General features: G+C 44.8%; 1 protein-coding gene across 1 annotated transcript in view; it reads right to left on the bottom strand.

Annotated features, from left to right (window-relative positions):
* The window catches only part of RASGEF1A (RasGEF domain family member 1A), a 461,395-nt gene that overhangs the window by 443,828 nt on the left and 1,203 nt on the right, over positions 1-16,364 (bottom strand). The gene's annotated exons all lie outside the window — the stretch shown is intronic.

The following is a 16,364-nucleotide window of genomic DNA, read 5'->3' as shown; positions in this document are numbered from 1 at the left end:
TAAAGGGCCGGCTGGCTTGACCGTTAAGGGTGCTGTAACCCCCGAAAGTACACTCCAGTCCAAACCAAAAAAAAAATTATTTTCTGTGTTTGTGAATTGTGTGCACTGTGGCTGCACGTGCATCAACAAAGGAGCAGCGCCAAGCGTGCGCCTGTGTCCCATAAGTAAAGAGCCGGCTGGCTCATTTCTTAAAGGGTGGTGTAACCCACAAAGTGCACTACTCTCCAGCAAAAATAAAAAAATATTTTCTGTGTTTGTGTGCGCTTTAGCCGCACGTATATATATCAATATAACATAAATGGAGGACCAAACTTTCTCCGATAAAAATAAAATAGGGAAAGATCAAGAACCACTTCCTCCTAGTGCTGTTGCTGCTGCTGGGAGTTGTTCATCATCCCAGAGAGGAAGTAGGAACATCACTACTTTTACTAAACAATTGACCCTCCAACAGTCCCTAGCGATGAGGATGAAGTACGACAGCAGTCATCCTGAAGCAAAACGTATAACTGAGGCCTTGACTGCTATGTTGGTGTTAGACGTGCGTCCGGTATCCGACATTAGTGCAGTGGGATTTAGACAATTGATGGAGGTAGTGTGTCCTCGGTTCCAAATCCCATCTAGATTCCACCTGCATCCTCAAAGCAGCAGCGACAAGCGTGCGTCTGTCTGTTAAAGGGTGGTGACACCCTCAAAGTGTGCTACACAAACAATTAAAATATTGTTCTTTTTTTTTCTGTCTTTGTGAATTGTGTGGGCTGTAGCCGCACCTGCATCCTTAAAGCAGCAGCGACAAGCGTGCGTCTGTCTGTTAAAGGGTGGTGACACCCTCAAAGTGTGCTACACAAACAATTCAAATATTGTTCTTTTTTTTTCTGTCTTTGTGAATTGTGTGGGCTGTAGCCGCACCTGCATCCTTAAAGCAGCAGCGACAAGCGTGCGTCTGTCTGTTAAAGGGTGGTGACACCCTCAAAGTGTGCTACACAAACAATTAAAATATTGTTCTTTTTTTTTTGGTCTTTGTGAAATGTGTGGGCTGTAGCCGCACCTGCATCCTTAAAGCAGCAGCGACAAGCGTGCGTCTGTCTGTTAAAGGGTGGTGACACCCTCAAAGTGTGCTACACAAACAATTAAAATATTGTTCTTTTTTTTTCTGTCTTTGTGAATTGTGTGGGCTGTAGCCGCACCTGCATCCTTAAAGCAGCAGCGACAAGCGTGCGTCTGTCTGTTAAAGGGTGGTGACACCCTCAAAGTGTGCTACACAAACAATTAAAATATTGTTCTTTTTTTTTTGGTCTTTGTGAAATGTGTGGGCTGTAGCCGCACCTGCATCCTTAAAGCAGCAGCGACAAGCGTGCGTCTGTCTGTTAAAGGGTGGTGACACCCTCAAAGTGTTCTACACAAACAATTAAAATATTGTTCTTTTTTTTTCGGTCTTTGTGAAATGTGTGGGCTGTAGCCGCACCTGCATCCTTAAAGCAGCAGCGACAAGCGTGCGTCTGTCTGTTAAAGGGTGGTGTAACTCTCAAAGTGTTCCAAAAAATAAAAAACTATTTTTTTAATGTGTTTGTGACTTGTGTGCGATGTAGCCACACTTGCATCCTCAAAGCAGCAGCGACAAGCGTGCGTCTGTCTGTTAAAGGGTGGTGACACCCTCAAAGTGTGCTACACAAACAATTAAAATATTGTTCTTTTTTTTTCTGTCTATGTGAATTGTGTGGGCTGTAGCCGCACCTGCATCCTTAAAGCAGCAGCGACAAGCGTGCGTCTGTCTGTTAAAGGGTGGTGACACCTCAAAGTGTTCTACACAAACAATTAAAATATTGTTCTTTTTTTTTTGGTCTTTGTGAAATGTGTGGGCTGTAGCCGCACCTGCATCCTTAAAGCAGCAGCGACAAGCGTGCGTCTGTCTGTTAAAGGGTGGTGACACCTCAAAGTGTTCTACACAAACAATTAAAATATTCTTCTTCTTTTTTCTGTCTTTGTGAATTGTGTGGGCTGTAGCCGCACTTGCATCCTCAAAGCAGCAGCGACAAGCGTGCGTCTGTCTGTTAAAGGGTGGTGTAACCCTCAAAGTGTGCTCCACAAACAATAAAAATATTCTTTTTTTTTTCTGTCTTTGTGAATTGTGTGGGCTGTAGCCGCACTTGAATCCTCAAAGCAGCAGCGACAAGCGTGCGTCTGTCTGTTAAAGGATTACATCGGTGACAGCATCCAAGTAGGCATGTCAGACAGTCCGTACCTGTACTGGCAGGAAAAAGAAGCAATTTGGAGGTCCCTGTACAAACTGGCTCTATTTTACCTGAGTTGCCCCCCCTCCAGTGTGTACTCCGAAAGAGTGTTTAGTGCAGCCGGGAACCTTGTCAGCGAAAGGCGTAGGAGGTTGCTTCCACAAAATGTGGAGAAGATGATGTTCATAAAATGAATTATCAACTCTTCCAGGGAGACCAGCCTCCAGAACGTACAGAGGGACCTGTGGTTCCAGCAGGGACGAATTAATACTCTGTGAGGATGAGGATGTACACACTGAAGAGGGTGAGGAATCGGTGGATGAGGAGGATGAGGATGACATCTTGCCTCCGTAGAGCCAGTTTGTGCAGGGACAGATAAATTGCCAGCTTGTTTTGTGGGGGCCCAAACGAACCAATCATTTCAGCCACAGTTGTGTGGCAGACCCTGGCGCTGAAATGATTGGTTTGTTAAAGTGTGCATGTCCTGTTTATACAACATAAGGGTGGGTGGGAGGGCCCAAGGACAATTCCATCTTGCACCTCTTTTTTTTCTTTGCATTATGTACAGTTTGGGGCCTAGTTTTTCAATGCCATCCTGTCTGCCACTGCAGTTTCACGCCTAGATGGGTCACGTGTTTGTGCCGCCCACTTGTGTCGCTTAGCATAGTCATCCAGCTACCTCGGTGCAACCTTTTGGACATAAAAACACTATTGTGAGGTGTGAGGTATTCAGAATAGACTGGAAATGAGTGGAAATTAAGGTTATTGAGGTTAATAATAGCATAGGAGCAGAAAAACCTACAAATTCTGTGATTTTAGCTGTTTTTATGCTTTTTTTAAAAAAAATACAGATCCAAAACACAAAACCCAGAACCCAAAACACGCAAGGGTGGTTTTGGCAAAACCAATCCAGATCCAAAACACGAAGAAAGATCCAGATCCAAAACCAAAACACAAAACACGAAAAGTGGCCGGTGCACACCCCTAGTTATTACACAGTGGCTAACTGTGGGCCTGATTCACTACGGATTGCAGCTGCGAGTACGCACAGAGGTCTGCAGCGAATATATGCTAATGAGTGCAAATGCAAAGCCGTCACACAGCCAGCATAGAGATGCCCACTACCGCTACCTCACATCTGTAATACCTCGCAGTTCTGCATATACATCATGAACATCGAGGAACATCGGCCCCTCGGGCACAATTACAGCAGGACTGACCTGCCACAGAAATTGCAAGTCTTGTTGCACTCAGTGAGTACTCAAGCTGCGTATGCCGTCTCAGTGACTAATTTATGCACGCCCACGCAACGGCGTTCAAATGGACAGGCACGCCTGCGTTTCTCCAACCACTCCCTCGTCACCACCCCCAAATGCTCACCGCCTGTCACTCATTCTGTGATGGCTTTCATTTTGCTTGAGTAGTCGCAAAGCGATCACAATGCTAACTCACGCATGTGCACTGTGCTGCATACGTATGCGCAGTACACACCATTGATCGATCGGCGTACACTGTTGCAGTTGTGATCCATGCTGAATCAGGCCCTATTTTTGTACCCATTTGTAAGGGGCTGCATAATACATTATTAATATATATGTAAATGTTAATTGGATACCCCTGGCTCCTTAGGAAGTGGAACCCATGGATGTTGTAATGTAGGTGGCTGCTCCTATGTAGAGCTGTTATGTGCTTAAACAGAGGCAAGCCAACCACAGAACTAGGAGTTTGTGGTTGCACATGTGCAATTGAGACCGGGAGATGCTGAGGAGTGGAGTGCAGAATGGGGTGAGGTACCGCAGGTATGTTGTGAGAGACTGGACAAAGTGTTCTCTCTGAAGTGGTGAGACTGAGCTGCAGCTGATAACTAGGGGTGAGCGGGTTCGGATTTCTGAAATCCGAACCCCCCTGAGCCCCCCCGATCCGAGGCCAATCCGAGTCAGGCTCGACTTTTCCCGCCTGACTCGGATCTGAAATCAAGGCAAAACGTCATCATCCCGCCTTTCGGGTCTCGTGGGTTTTGGATTCTATATAAGGTACCCGCTTCAGCGCCATTTTCTCACTCGGCTGTGGACAGTGAAGAGGGAGGGTGGGAGTTAGGGCTGGCTGGGCTGTGTAGTGTAGTGTAGTGTAGTGCAGTGTACTGCTGTGCTGCTGTTGTCCATAGGGGCTGTGTCCACTCCTCCAAAGTCCATAGGGGCTGGCTGTGTTGTGCTGTGCTGCTGTTGTCCAAAGGGGCTGTGTCCACTCCTCCAAAGTCCATAGGGGCTGGCTGGGCTGTGTAGTGCAGTCAGTTCTCCATAGGGGCTGTGTCCACTCCAAAGTCCTGTGCAGTGTCCCAGTCCTAAAGGGGAGCTGTAGTGTTGTCCAGGGGGTGCTCTGTCCATCAGGGGTGCTCCCCCCAAGTGCAAAGAAAAAAAATGTTTTCTGTGTTTGTGAATTGTGTGTGCAGTAGCCGCATGTGCATCAAAAAGTAGCGCCAAGTGTGCGCCTGTATCATAAATCAAGGGCCAGCTGGCTTTTCTGTTAAAGGGTGGTTTAACCCCCAAAGTGCACTCCAAATAATATTTTTTTTTTTCTGTATTTGTGAATTGTGTGCACTGTGGCCGCACGTGCATCAACAAAGTAGTGCCAAGCGTGCGCCTGTGTCATAAGTAAAGGTCCGGCTGGATTGACCGTTAAAGGGTTCTGTAACCCCCAAAGTGCACTCCAAACAAAATAAAAAAATATTTTCTGTGTTTGTGAATTGTGTGCACTGTGGCTGCACATGCATCAACAAAGGAGCAGCGCCAAGCGTGCGCCTGTGTCCCATAAGTAAAGAGCCGACTGGCTCATTTCTTAAAGGGTCGTGTAACCCACAAAGTGCACTAGTCTCCAACAAAAATAAAAAAATATTTTCTGTGTTTGTGTGCACCTTAGCTGCACGTATATATCAATATAACATAAATGGAGGACCAAACTTTCTCTGATAAAAATAAAATAGGGAAAGATCAAGAACCACTTCCTCCTAGTGGTGAAGCTGCTACCACTAGTCATGACATAGACGATAACATGCCATCAACGTCGTCTGCCAAGGCCGATGCCATAGTACAGGGCACATACAATCCCAAATGACAAAGTTCAGGAAAATTACCTTAAAAAAAACATTTAAATCATCTGAGGAGAAACGTAAACTTGCCAATATGCCATTTACGACACGGATTGGCAAGGAACGGCTAAGGTCTTTCCCTATGTTCATGACTAGTTGATTCAGCTTCACATGACGATGGAAGCCCTCCTCCCGCTAAAAAAATTAAACGAGATAAGCTGGCAAAAGCACAGCGAAGAACTGTGCTTTCTAAGAAGATATCACAAGTCCCCAAGGAGAGTCCAAGTGTGGTTGCGGTTGCGATGCCTGACCTTCCCAGCACTGGACGGGAAGAGGTGGCTCTTTCCACCATTTGCACGCCCCCTGCAAGTGCTGAAAGTAGCACCCACAGTCCACTTGCTGATATGCAAATTGAAGATGTCACTGTTGAAGTACAACAGGATGAGGATACTGGTGTAGTTGGCGCTGAGGAGGAAGTTGGCGAGGAGGATTCTGATGGTGATGTGGTTTGTTTAAATCAGGCTCCGGGGGAGACAGTTGTTGTCCGTGGGATGAAAAAGCCCATCACGGTCATGCCTGGGCAGAAGACCAAACATTCCACCTCTTTGGTCTGGCAATATTTCTATCCAAATCTGGACAACAACTGTCTTGCCATATGTACCATATGTAAAGGTGAAATAAGTAGGGACGTTAACCATATAGGAACATCCTCCCTTATACGTCACCTGCAGCGCGTTCATAAAAAGTTACTGTCAAGTTCAGAAACTTTGGCTAAGACCGTAAGCAGTCCAGAAACACCTAAATCCCTTTGTCCTGTTGTATCCAAGCACCTGCAAACCACACCGTCAACTCCCTCCTCGTCAATTTCCTCCTTAGTCAGGATCGGAAGTAGTCCTGCAGGCCATGTCACTGGCATGACTGACTCTCCTATCCGGGATTCCTCCGGAGGATCCTACATTGCAACGCCTACTGCTGCCATTGCTGCTGGGAGTCGTTCATCATCCCAGAGAGGAAGTAGGAACACCACTACTTTTACTAAACAATTGACCCTCCAACAGTCCTTAGCGAGGAGGATGAAGTAAAACAGCAGTCATCCTGAAGCAAAATGTATAACTGAGGCCTTGACTGCTATGTTGGTGTTAGACGTGCGTCCGGTATCCGCCATTAGTGCAGTGGGATTTAGACAGTCGATGGAGGTAGTGTGTCCCCGGTTCCAAATCCCATCTTGATTCCACTTCACTAGGCAGGCGATACCGAGACTGTACAGAAACGTCACAAAAAGTGTCCTCAGTGTCCTGAAAAATGCGGTTGTACCCAATGTCCACTTAACCACGGACATGTGTACAAGTGGAACAGGGCAGACTAAGGACTATATGACTGTGACAACCCACTGGGTAGATGTATCACCTTACGCAGCAACAACAGCAGCATCACCAGTAGCAGCATCTCAGAAACGCCAGCTCGTTCCAAGGCAGGCTATGCTGTGTATTACCGGTTTCAGTAAGAGGCACACCGCCGACAACCTCTTAGAGAAACTGAGGGAAATCATCGCCCAGTGCCTTACCCCACTTAGACTCTCCTGGAGATTTGTGATGTCTGACAATGCCACCAATATTGTGCGGGCATTACATCTGGGCAAATTCCAGCACATCCCATGTTTTGCTCACACAAACTTGGTGGTGCAGAATTTTCTGAAAAGCGACAGGGGCGTGCAGGAAACGCTATGGGTGGCCCAAAAAATTTCTGCCCACTTTTGCATTCAGCGACTGCGTAGCGAAGACTGGAGCACCAGCAAACACTCTTGAACCTGCCCCACCATCACCTGAAGCAAGAGGTTGTGACGCGGTGGAACTCAACCCTCTATATGCTTCAGAGGATGGAGGAGCAGCAAAAGGCCATTCAAGCCTATACATCCACCTATGACATAGGCAAAGGAGGGGGTATGCACCTGACTCAAGGGCAGTGGAGAATGATTTCCGTGTTGTGCAAGGTTCTCCAGCCCTTCCAACTTGCCACACGTGAAGTCAGTTCAGACACTGCCAGCTTGAGTCAGGTCATTCCCCTCATCAGGCTTTTGCAGAAGCAGCTGGAGAAAGTGAAGGAGGAGCTAAGACGGAGCGATTCCGTTCGGCATGTGGGACTTGTGGATGAAGCCCTTCATTCACTTTGCCAAGATTCCAGGGTGGTCAAGCTGTTGAAATCAGACCACTACAGTTTGATCACCGTGCTCGATCCTAGGTTTAAGGCCTATGTGGTGTCTCTCTTTCCGGCTGACACAAGCCTGCAGAGGTGCAAAGACCTGCTGGTGAAAACACTGTCAGCTGAAGTCGAACGTGACACGTCAACAGCTTCTTCTTCATTTTCTCCCGTAACTGGGGCTGCCAGGAAAAAACTTAGGTATCCAAGGCAACCCACTGGCGGTGATGCAGGGCAGGCAGGACCAAGTTTGGACATCTGGTCCGGACTGAACAATTTCTGACATGTCTACTTTCACTGCATATGATACTGTCACCATTGACAGAATGGTGGATGATTACATCGGTGACAGCATCCAAGTAGGCATGTCAGACAGTCCATACCTGTATTGGCAGGAAAAAGAGGCAATTTGGAGGCCCCTGTACAAACTGGCTATATTTTACCAGAGTTTGCCCCCCCTCCAGTGTGTACTCCGAAAGAGTGTTTAGTGCAGCCGGGAACCTTGTCAGCGAAAGGTGTAGGAGGTTGCTTCCACAAAATGTGGAGAAGATGATGTTCATAAAAATGAATTATCAACTCTTCCAGGGAGACCAGCCTCCAGAACGTACAGAGGGACCTGTGGTGGTGGATTCCAGCGGGGATGAATTAATACTCTGTGAGGATGAGGATGTACACAACACTGAAGAGGGTGAGGATTCAGTGAATGAGGAGGATGAGGACGACATCTTGCCTCCGTAGAGCCAGTTTGTGCAGGGACAGATTAATTGCCAGCTTGTTTTGTGGGGGCCCAAACGAACCAATCATTTTAGCCACAGTCATGTGGCAGACCATGGCGCTGAAATGATTGGTTTGTTAAAGTGTGCATGTCCTGTTTATACAACATAAGGGTGGGTGGGAGGGCCCACGGACAATTCCATCTTGCACCTCTTTTTTTTCTTTGCATTATGCACTGTTTGGGGCCTAGTTTATCAAACTGCCATCCTGTCTGCCACTGCAGTGTCACTCCTAGATGGGCCATGTGTTTGTGCCGCCCACTCGTATCTCTTAGCATAGTCATCCAGCTACCTCGGTGCAACCTTTTGGACATAAAAACACTATTGTGAGGTGTGAGGTGTTCAGAATAGACTGGAAATGAGTGGAAATTAAGGTTATTGAGGTTAATAATAGCATAGGAGCAGAAAAAACAAATTCTGTGATTTTAGTTGTTTTTATGTTTTTTTTCCAAAAAATACAGATCCAAAACACAAAACCCAGAACCCAAAACACGGAAGGGTGGTTTTGGCAAAACCAATCCAGATCCAAAACACGAAGAAAGATCCAGATCCAAAACACGAAAAGTGGCCGGTGCACACCCCTACTGATAACCATTGAGACTTTTAATAAGTAAAAGAGCTGAAAACAGGAGATGTCCCTATTGTGCTGCAGAGCAACTGAAAATGGTTTAAAAGCTTTTGGGAACTGTTAAAGAGCGTTTAAGAGAGCATATAATTCTGCTGTGAGATATTAAATGTATATTAAGAAGCATCTGTGCAGTGCTATGTAATTCTGACTTGTGCAAGAGACTGAGGGCGTGATTCAGAGCCGGACGCTATTTGCTCTCGCTCGTTCAGAAAAAGGGGCCGGCTATTTAAATTGAGCGCTTGCTCTTTGCGATCTGTTGATGCCTCTATGTCTGAGCGAGCGAACGAAACATGCGCTCGCTATTTTGTAAAGACGCCCCCTGGCCGCTCGCATCATACGTCATCTCCGCTATTTATTAGATTAATCGAGTACATCGAAAGGCGTCTGAACTGCTTGCAGTGCTTGTGGTAGGATTTTCCTACTGCAATCATGCGAACAGTTCAGGCTAAGAAACAACCAAGTGACGTGGTCGATGACGCTGCTTTGTTAATTATGCACACCCTTAAAATGCCTGTTTTGACCGTTTGGCACGCCTGCGTTCGGATCACCACTCCACGTTTTCCAGCACCTTCCCGTTACCACCCACAAACGCCTCATCCTGTCACTCATATTAGCAGGTACTCGCTGTTTTGCGAGCACTCGATTTCTGACCACAATGACTGGTTGGCGCATGCGCATTACGACCCATACGCATGCGCAGATGTGCGAACATCTCTCGGAGCGAACGAGCGGCCGCTTACGAGCCCTGAGGGCCTGATTCAGCAAGAGACGCATGTGAGAGATCGCACGGACCGGGTGCTGCGACTATATGCTAATCAATGTATATGCATGGCATCGGCAGCACAAGGATGCAGATGTCTAGCAATACATAGTGCCGCCCATCTCCCTTTAATGAATGGTCAATCATTAGCACAAACATCGGTAACATCGAAAACCATGGGACCCAGTTGCACAGTAGAGGATGACCTGAACTGGCGCAGGATTTTGGCCACTTCCTGTGTACATCACGTCATCTGTTTGCGTATGCTGCCACACTGCCTCAATTATGCACGCCCCTATAACAGCGTCCCAATACACAGGCATGCCTGCATTCACCCAACCACCCCCCACATATGGCACTTCCAGTCAATCAATATCGGAAGGGTCTGCATACACACTGCATGTAGTCTGCATACATTTACTAGCACTGGCTAGTTTGCGCACGCGTAGTGTGATGCATATGCATGCGCAGTGCAAAAACATCAGCTGAGTGCGTGTATTCTTTCCCTTGCGTTCCTTACACCAATGTAAAGAGCGGCAGCCATTTTGTGTGCATTATAAGCTGACTAAGGAGCACTTTGGAACTGAGTTTTTCATATTGGGATGTGCTTAAGATATTTGCCATATTGAAAATGGAATTGTGGGCCTGATTCAGAGCCGGATGCTCTGACAAGAGCGCTCGCTCTGAATTGGGGCCCTCCTAACTGTACAGAAGTGCAAAGGTGAAAAGAAGGGTGGCAGGATAGAGTAATCAAATTGGGACTTTTTCCCATAATTGGGACAGTTGGGAGAATGCAAAATTAAAAACAAAATTCCCCAAGATGGAGATTGGTTACATCTTAACTCTAACTTCAATCCAAGGATACTTAACTTCTATATCAAACTACAAAGTAGCACACTTGGAACCCATTTACCAACAGGTCCCGTTATCAAACAGTAAGGCTGATATCACCAGATAGTTAAGAAGCACTGGGCCCTGTGTATTAAGAATTACCTTACTGCTTCGCCAGGCAAGTCTTTACAATCTGTAATCTTAAGCATTCACAGTGAAAAAACACAGACTTGGGGTTTTTCATATTTCTTGTTAAAAAAATTCAAAAACAATTTCAAATAAAGAAAATTGTGTATATGGACCAATAGAATTCTTGTAGTCCTATTATTTCATGGAACATTGTTTAACCTTCACCTTTTGCATATAATTTCCAGCAAGGGCTGTATCAAGAACTGCAATGTAGGACGCAATGCTGGTGATACATGCGGCTAGCTCGTGCCAAAAGGAGAGTCGTCTGGCCCAATAAAGTAAGCATCTGGATCAATAAAGGACAATCTGGCTTCCATCTTCCTCCCCCAGGTATGGAGGAGGAATTCTAATTATAGCATATGATGTCATTATGTTGTACCACTGAGTGTGAAGAAGATCTGTAAAGTAGAGCAGCCCAGGCAAACAAATGCATAAGTAAAATTAGAAGAACAGAAGAATGGAAGAAGAAATAGAATGAAGTGGAGAGGCAAGCATGTAAGATATAAGCCAAAGGCGGAGAGGGAGAGTGGAGGTCGAAAAGGATCCAGCACTCACTGATTAATAAAATTATTTTTATGAGGAGGGCATAAAAACCCCAGATATAACAGTGCTTCCTGCAGTCTCATCATATTCTTTTTCCATTTATTGGAGTGGATTTTTTTAAAATATCTGTGCTGCAGAAAAAGGTGCTTTTCTAATGGACACAAAGTTGTGTTTCTTTAAAAGTTGAGGCAGATTAAATAAAAACATCCTAATGGTCCATTCTATTCATGAGAGGATTCATTTACTGTATACTTTATTATTATGGGCCATGTTTTGTAAAAATACTTTTACCAATGGTTACATATAATTTAGAACCTGTTGTAGATGATTATGCATAAGTAAATGCTGCTTCTAAAGAACTAGCTATAAGCACACATTTTATATTTACAGCCGCTCATGCCGTAATTGAGGTTGCTTCCTGAGTAAGATCATTATAACCACTCCAATGCACAAGTGTTGAAGTTTTTAAGATAGATAAACCCCCTCAGGACATGTATTAAAGCAAATATGTCTACGAATCTCAGAATACAGCATATGTTTAGTTGGAAATTAGGACTTTCAAAGCAGTAATTTTATTTTCATAGAGACAGGTCATCAAAATATAATCTCATCTAAAGGTGGAGATGTGTTCCATTGCGTACTACGGGTCATCCTCAAATTTAAACATTGTATTTAGAGTGATTTTTTTTTTTGTTTTACCTCTGAAACACAACAACACAACATAGAACACAGAACACAGTTCGGCTGGGAGAGATCAATGGATAAGAAAGACAAAAACGTAACTCCATTATACAGTAGTCTGTTCAACTTAGAAAAATCACCTTTTACAGTCACCTAGGGCAGCATGGAGCCATTACATATAGTTGTCTTGTTGTCATCAACCAATGCACATACACCTCTGCAAAGGTAGGAATGACTTGCAAGATTTGTAATAACCTTAAACACACACTGGGTGGAATTCAATTAGACGCTATAAGCCATTTTTCTGCAAAGTTAGATGCAACTTTCGCGGGTGCGAATTCTCCATACCATTTGCTGCAAAAAGTTTTAACCACCTCCTTAGTAGGTGAAAAGTTGTGCAAAACCCTTATTTTTGGCTAAAAATGTCTAGTCTTGGTTCAGAACCACTGGGACACCCCCTTAATGACTAATTAGGCAAAACGTTTTTTTTAATTAGCTTAATTTAATCAATAATGACATGTCATATTTTGGGTGTAAACTTACAAAGTATAGGATAATGGGCTAATTGATGTGGGAAAGGTATATAGGGACAGGTATGAGTGGGACAGGCGTTTTTAAGATTGCAGGTGGATGTTAGAGGTGTGTTTTGAAGTTTTTTTAAAATGAGAAAAAAAAAAAAATTATATTATATATATATATATATATATATATATACACACACACACACCCCAGCTTATGTAGAACATTTATTTTGCCAAAAACACTTGCTTTTTATCATTATTTCACTGTTTTAGGAATATGCATAAAACTGCATTTTACACAATTTAAGAACCCCAAATACTTTCATTAGAAACATTGATACACTTATATATTATTATCCTATATCATTTTGCCATTTTTTGGGGTACAGGCATATTCCCCCATTTTCACTTACATTTATAACGGTTAGTAGCAGGAAGAATTTTCATGGAATTGCTGCTTCACGAGTTTTGGAATTGAATTGCGTAAAAAAATGGGTGTGTGCATAGACACGATAAGCGGAATTCGCACGTGAAGGGTGCTCAAATTTTGCGAACGAAAAATTACTGCATTATCACACTTAATTGAATTCCCATCTTAAGATAGAATTACTTATCATATTATGTAAGTTTAAAAAGCAAAAGATCAAACAAAAAGCAAAAATGAATGTAGGGTGGGTCGTAACTAGGGGTGCGTACGGTGCCTTATCCCAGGATGCAAGGCCCTGGGGCGGCACTGTTGCTGCCCCATGGCCATTGCATCTGGCTAGCAGGGTACTTGCAGTGGCAACCTGCAGCCAGTATCACAGTTCCAGGCACGAACACTGCATACAGAGAACGCTCCATGTAATTCAGTACTTCTTCCCTGTTACCGCACTAGATGAATGACATGACTATACAAGAGCAAACTTTAAAGGCTAGTAATACTGTAAGCCATGTCTACTTACAGTACTATACATAAAGAGCAATATCTGTTGTTGTCATAGTGATAATTGATTTTAGATCTCGTTGAAGCATGCTCTATAGTATTGAAACCTTTTCCTCAATGCTTGTAATAAGTTAAACACAATACTTAATATTACTGAATACATTGTTGAATAAACAAACAAAAACATTTTCTACTCTCTCATTAATTTGAATGAATACCAATTTACCAAATGACAATCTTATTACCAGCACCTTTGATTTTCAAAAAGACTTCAATATCCGGACAGGCCAGCACTACAACTATTTGAACGGAGATGATCAGAATTTATAGGGCAACTAAATCGCTGAATGAGTGACATAATGACACTCATTGAGATCTTCACCATGTGGCCCTCACACTGAACACTGGCCACTGACATGGAAGGGCACCAGCTGGAAGTTTCTTACATGTGGAACTGTCAATTGCTGCTCATCCATGTTAGTGATGGGCTGGGAATGTGTCACTAGGCCAGTGTTGGCTAACCTTGACACTCCAGCTGTTGTGGAACTATATATCCCAGCATGCCCTGCCACAGTTTTAGCATGCCCTAATAGCAAAACTGTAGCAGTGCATGCTGGGCTATGTAGTTCCATAACAGCTGGAGTGTCAAGGTTAGCCAACACTGCACTAGGCTATGGTTTTACAGCTCAGTGCCACAATTTCAACCAGAGAAGATGCCACCCACTAATCCTCTACACAACATAAGTAGTAGTGCCTTTGGGATGGTTGGTGTGTTTGTGTGTGCGCGCGCGTGTGTGTGTGCTGCAACCTGCATTCAAATACATTTGTATTCAGCAAGTATAAAGCAACAAAAGATGACACGGATAAAAACCTATGATATGAGATACTGTAAAAATGTTTTAGGAGGTGTTTTATTTAATAATGATGCAATCTATATTTTTCTTGATAGTCTTTTTTTTCTCCAATTAAAACAATGCCAAGGGTTCCTTCTAGGTATACAGGGCCTGATTCAGACCCACTCGCTAGATGCATTCGCACGCAGCCAAAGTATGCAGATCGCACGGCAGGGCATTAGCATGCCCACTATGTCTCGGTGTGCGATCGCGGTATGTATTTAAATGACCACCAGCCTGTGTTAGGATGCCCACTTTCCCACGTCATCTCCAGGAAGTGTATGCAACAATCGGTAACATCGAGTACCATCTGACCCATACGCAGCACTTGTGGCTGACCATATCCTACCGCAAGCACTGCGAGTGCGTCACTGTGTAATCTGCAATGTGACATGTATTATGACGCTGCGTCTTAATTATGCACGCCTCTGAAACGGCGTTAAGATGCTCAGACACCACACCCCAGTTTCCATCGACCATTCCCGTCACCACCCACAAATGGCTCGTCCTGTCACTCATTCTAGCGAGCTAGCTATGCACAGCGAGCGTACGGTTCCCGATCGCATGAACTAGTTTACACACTGCGGCTTATAACCATGCACACATTGCAAACATTGGCAGGCTATGGGCGAATGCAGCCTAATGAGTGGGTCTGAATCAGGTCCTTATAATATTTGTATTATTTAGTCTGTTGTCCTGGCCACAGAAAATTAGTTTACATATCTCAATAGCACCAATGCACTGAAGTAAAGCTTTTTGTTTCAGTTTCACCTGTTAAAAATGATCTTACATGCTTTGACAGTGACAAATTGGCATTTTACCTTAGAAATGGCTCGCTGTTATGATTGAGGAGTCAGCGGTGTCTGGAAACAATAGTTCCCTTTTAACAGAAATTATCACAGAGATAATATTAAGGGAGTTATAGTTTTATGTTTGACAAATGCACAAGGCATGTGGGTTATTACTGATTGACCTGTTGAGCACAAAGACACTGGATTTGCTGGCATTAATTACAAATGAAGATTAATAGACAATTGACAGATTAGTTAGATATCAGCAGGGGCGCCGAGAGGGGGGCCCGGGCTTCCTGAGGGGGCCCGGGTCCGGCGCCGCCCCCCCTCCCTCACAGCAGCCCAGCACACACCGTGTGCTGAGCTGCAGTGGAGACTGCTCGTGGCTGCTGAGCAGTAGCCACAGTAGTCTCCTATGCCTGTGGGGGGGAGCGATCACACTGATCGGGCCACCCCCTGGCTTTGAGCAGGGCTGAGGGGGCCAGAGCACCCCCCTCCCCAGCTCGTGGCGCTGCAAATTTTTTTTTTCGGGAAGGGGAGCGTGGCCACGCCTCCCGCAATTAGGCCACGCCCTATTACCCGGGCCAGCCGCGGCTATCAGTGGGCCTGGATATCAGTAACATTAGGGTCTAGAACAGTTCCATTAGTAGCAGCTCCAGGGGTGGGGCTGCAGCGCAGTCCAAAATTCAAATAGGGGAGCCACACCATATGCCCTAATTCCAAACATTGCCGGCCGGGACTCACTGGCAGTAGGTGTGGCTCCCCTATTTGAATTTTGGACTGCGCTGAAGCTCTACCCCTGGAGCCTCCATTGGTTTCAACTTGTTTAACTGTTCAAAAATGAATCCCTCTATTTTTAAATACAGGCTTTGTGATTGATGTGCCATTGTATTCAGCACCGTAACAGGGTGGCAGTGTGCCCTGTACCGGTTCCGCCCCTTAAACATATGATGACTAGGGGGCAGGGCCACATGCTCTGGGAAGTAGAGCACTGCTCCTTGGACGCTCCGGGCAGCTCTGCAGTAACGCTGCTGGCTACAGGGTGCCGTTTCAGGCAGCATGCAAGCCACATGCAGGTGCCATAGAGTTAGGGGATGCTCACCCCTAGTTATGTGGTTGTAATACCAAAAATGGTGGCACCATAGGGGTGTCCATGAAAATGAGCACTGTTACTCTACTGTAATTCTCAGCGTGTGTACATAGACTCACCATTTAATGATAATATTATTATTCTTATAACTTCATAATAGAAGATACTATTTATACCACTGATTCATTTTGCTATTTTCATTATTTTGTACAGTATTTAGTACAGTACAG

This window comes from Taudactylus pleione, unplaced genomic scaffold (genome assembly GCF_031769625.1).
Source record: "Taudactylus pleione unplaced genomic scaffold, aTauple2 ptg001314l, whole genome shotgun sequence".
Lineage (NCBI taxonomy): Eukaryota > Metazoa > Chordata > Amphibia > Anura > Myobatrachidae > Taudactylus > Taudactylus pleione.
Note: the sequence above shows the minus strand (reverse complement) of the source record. Positions and strands in the feature narration are given on the sequence as shown.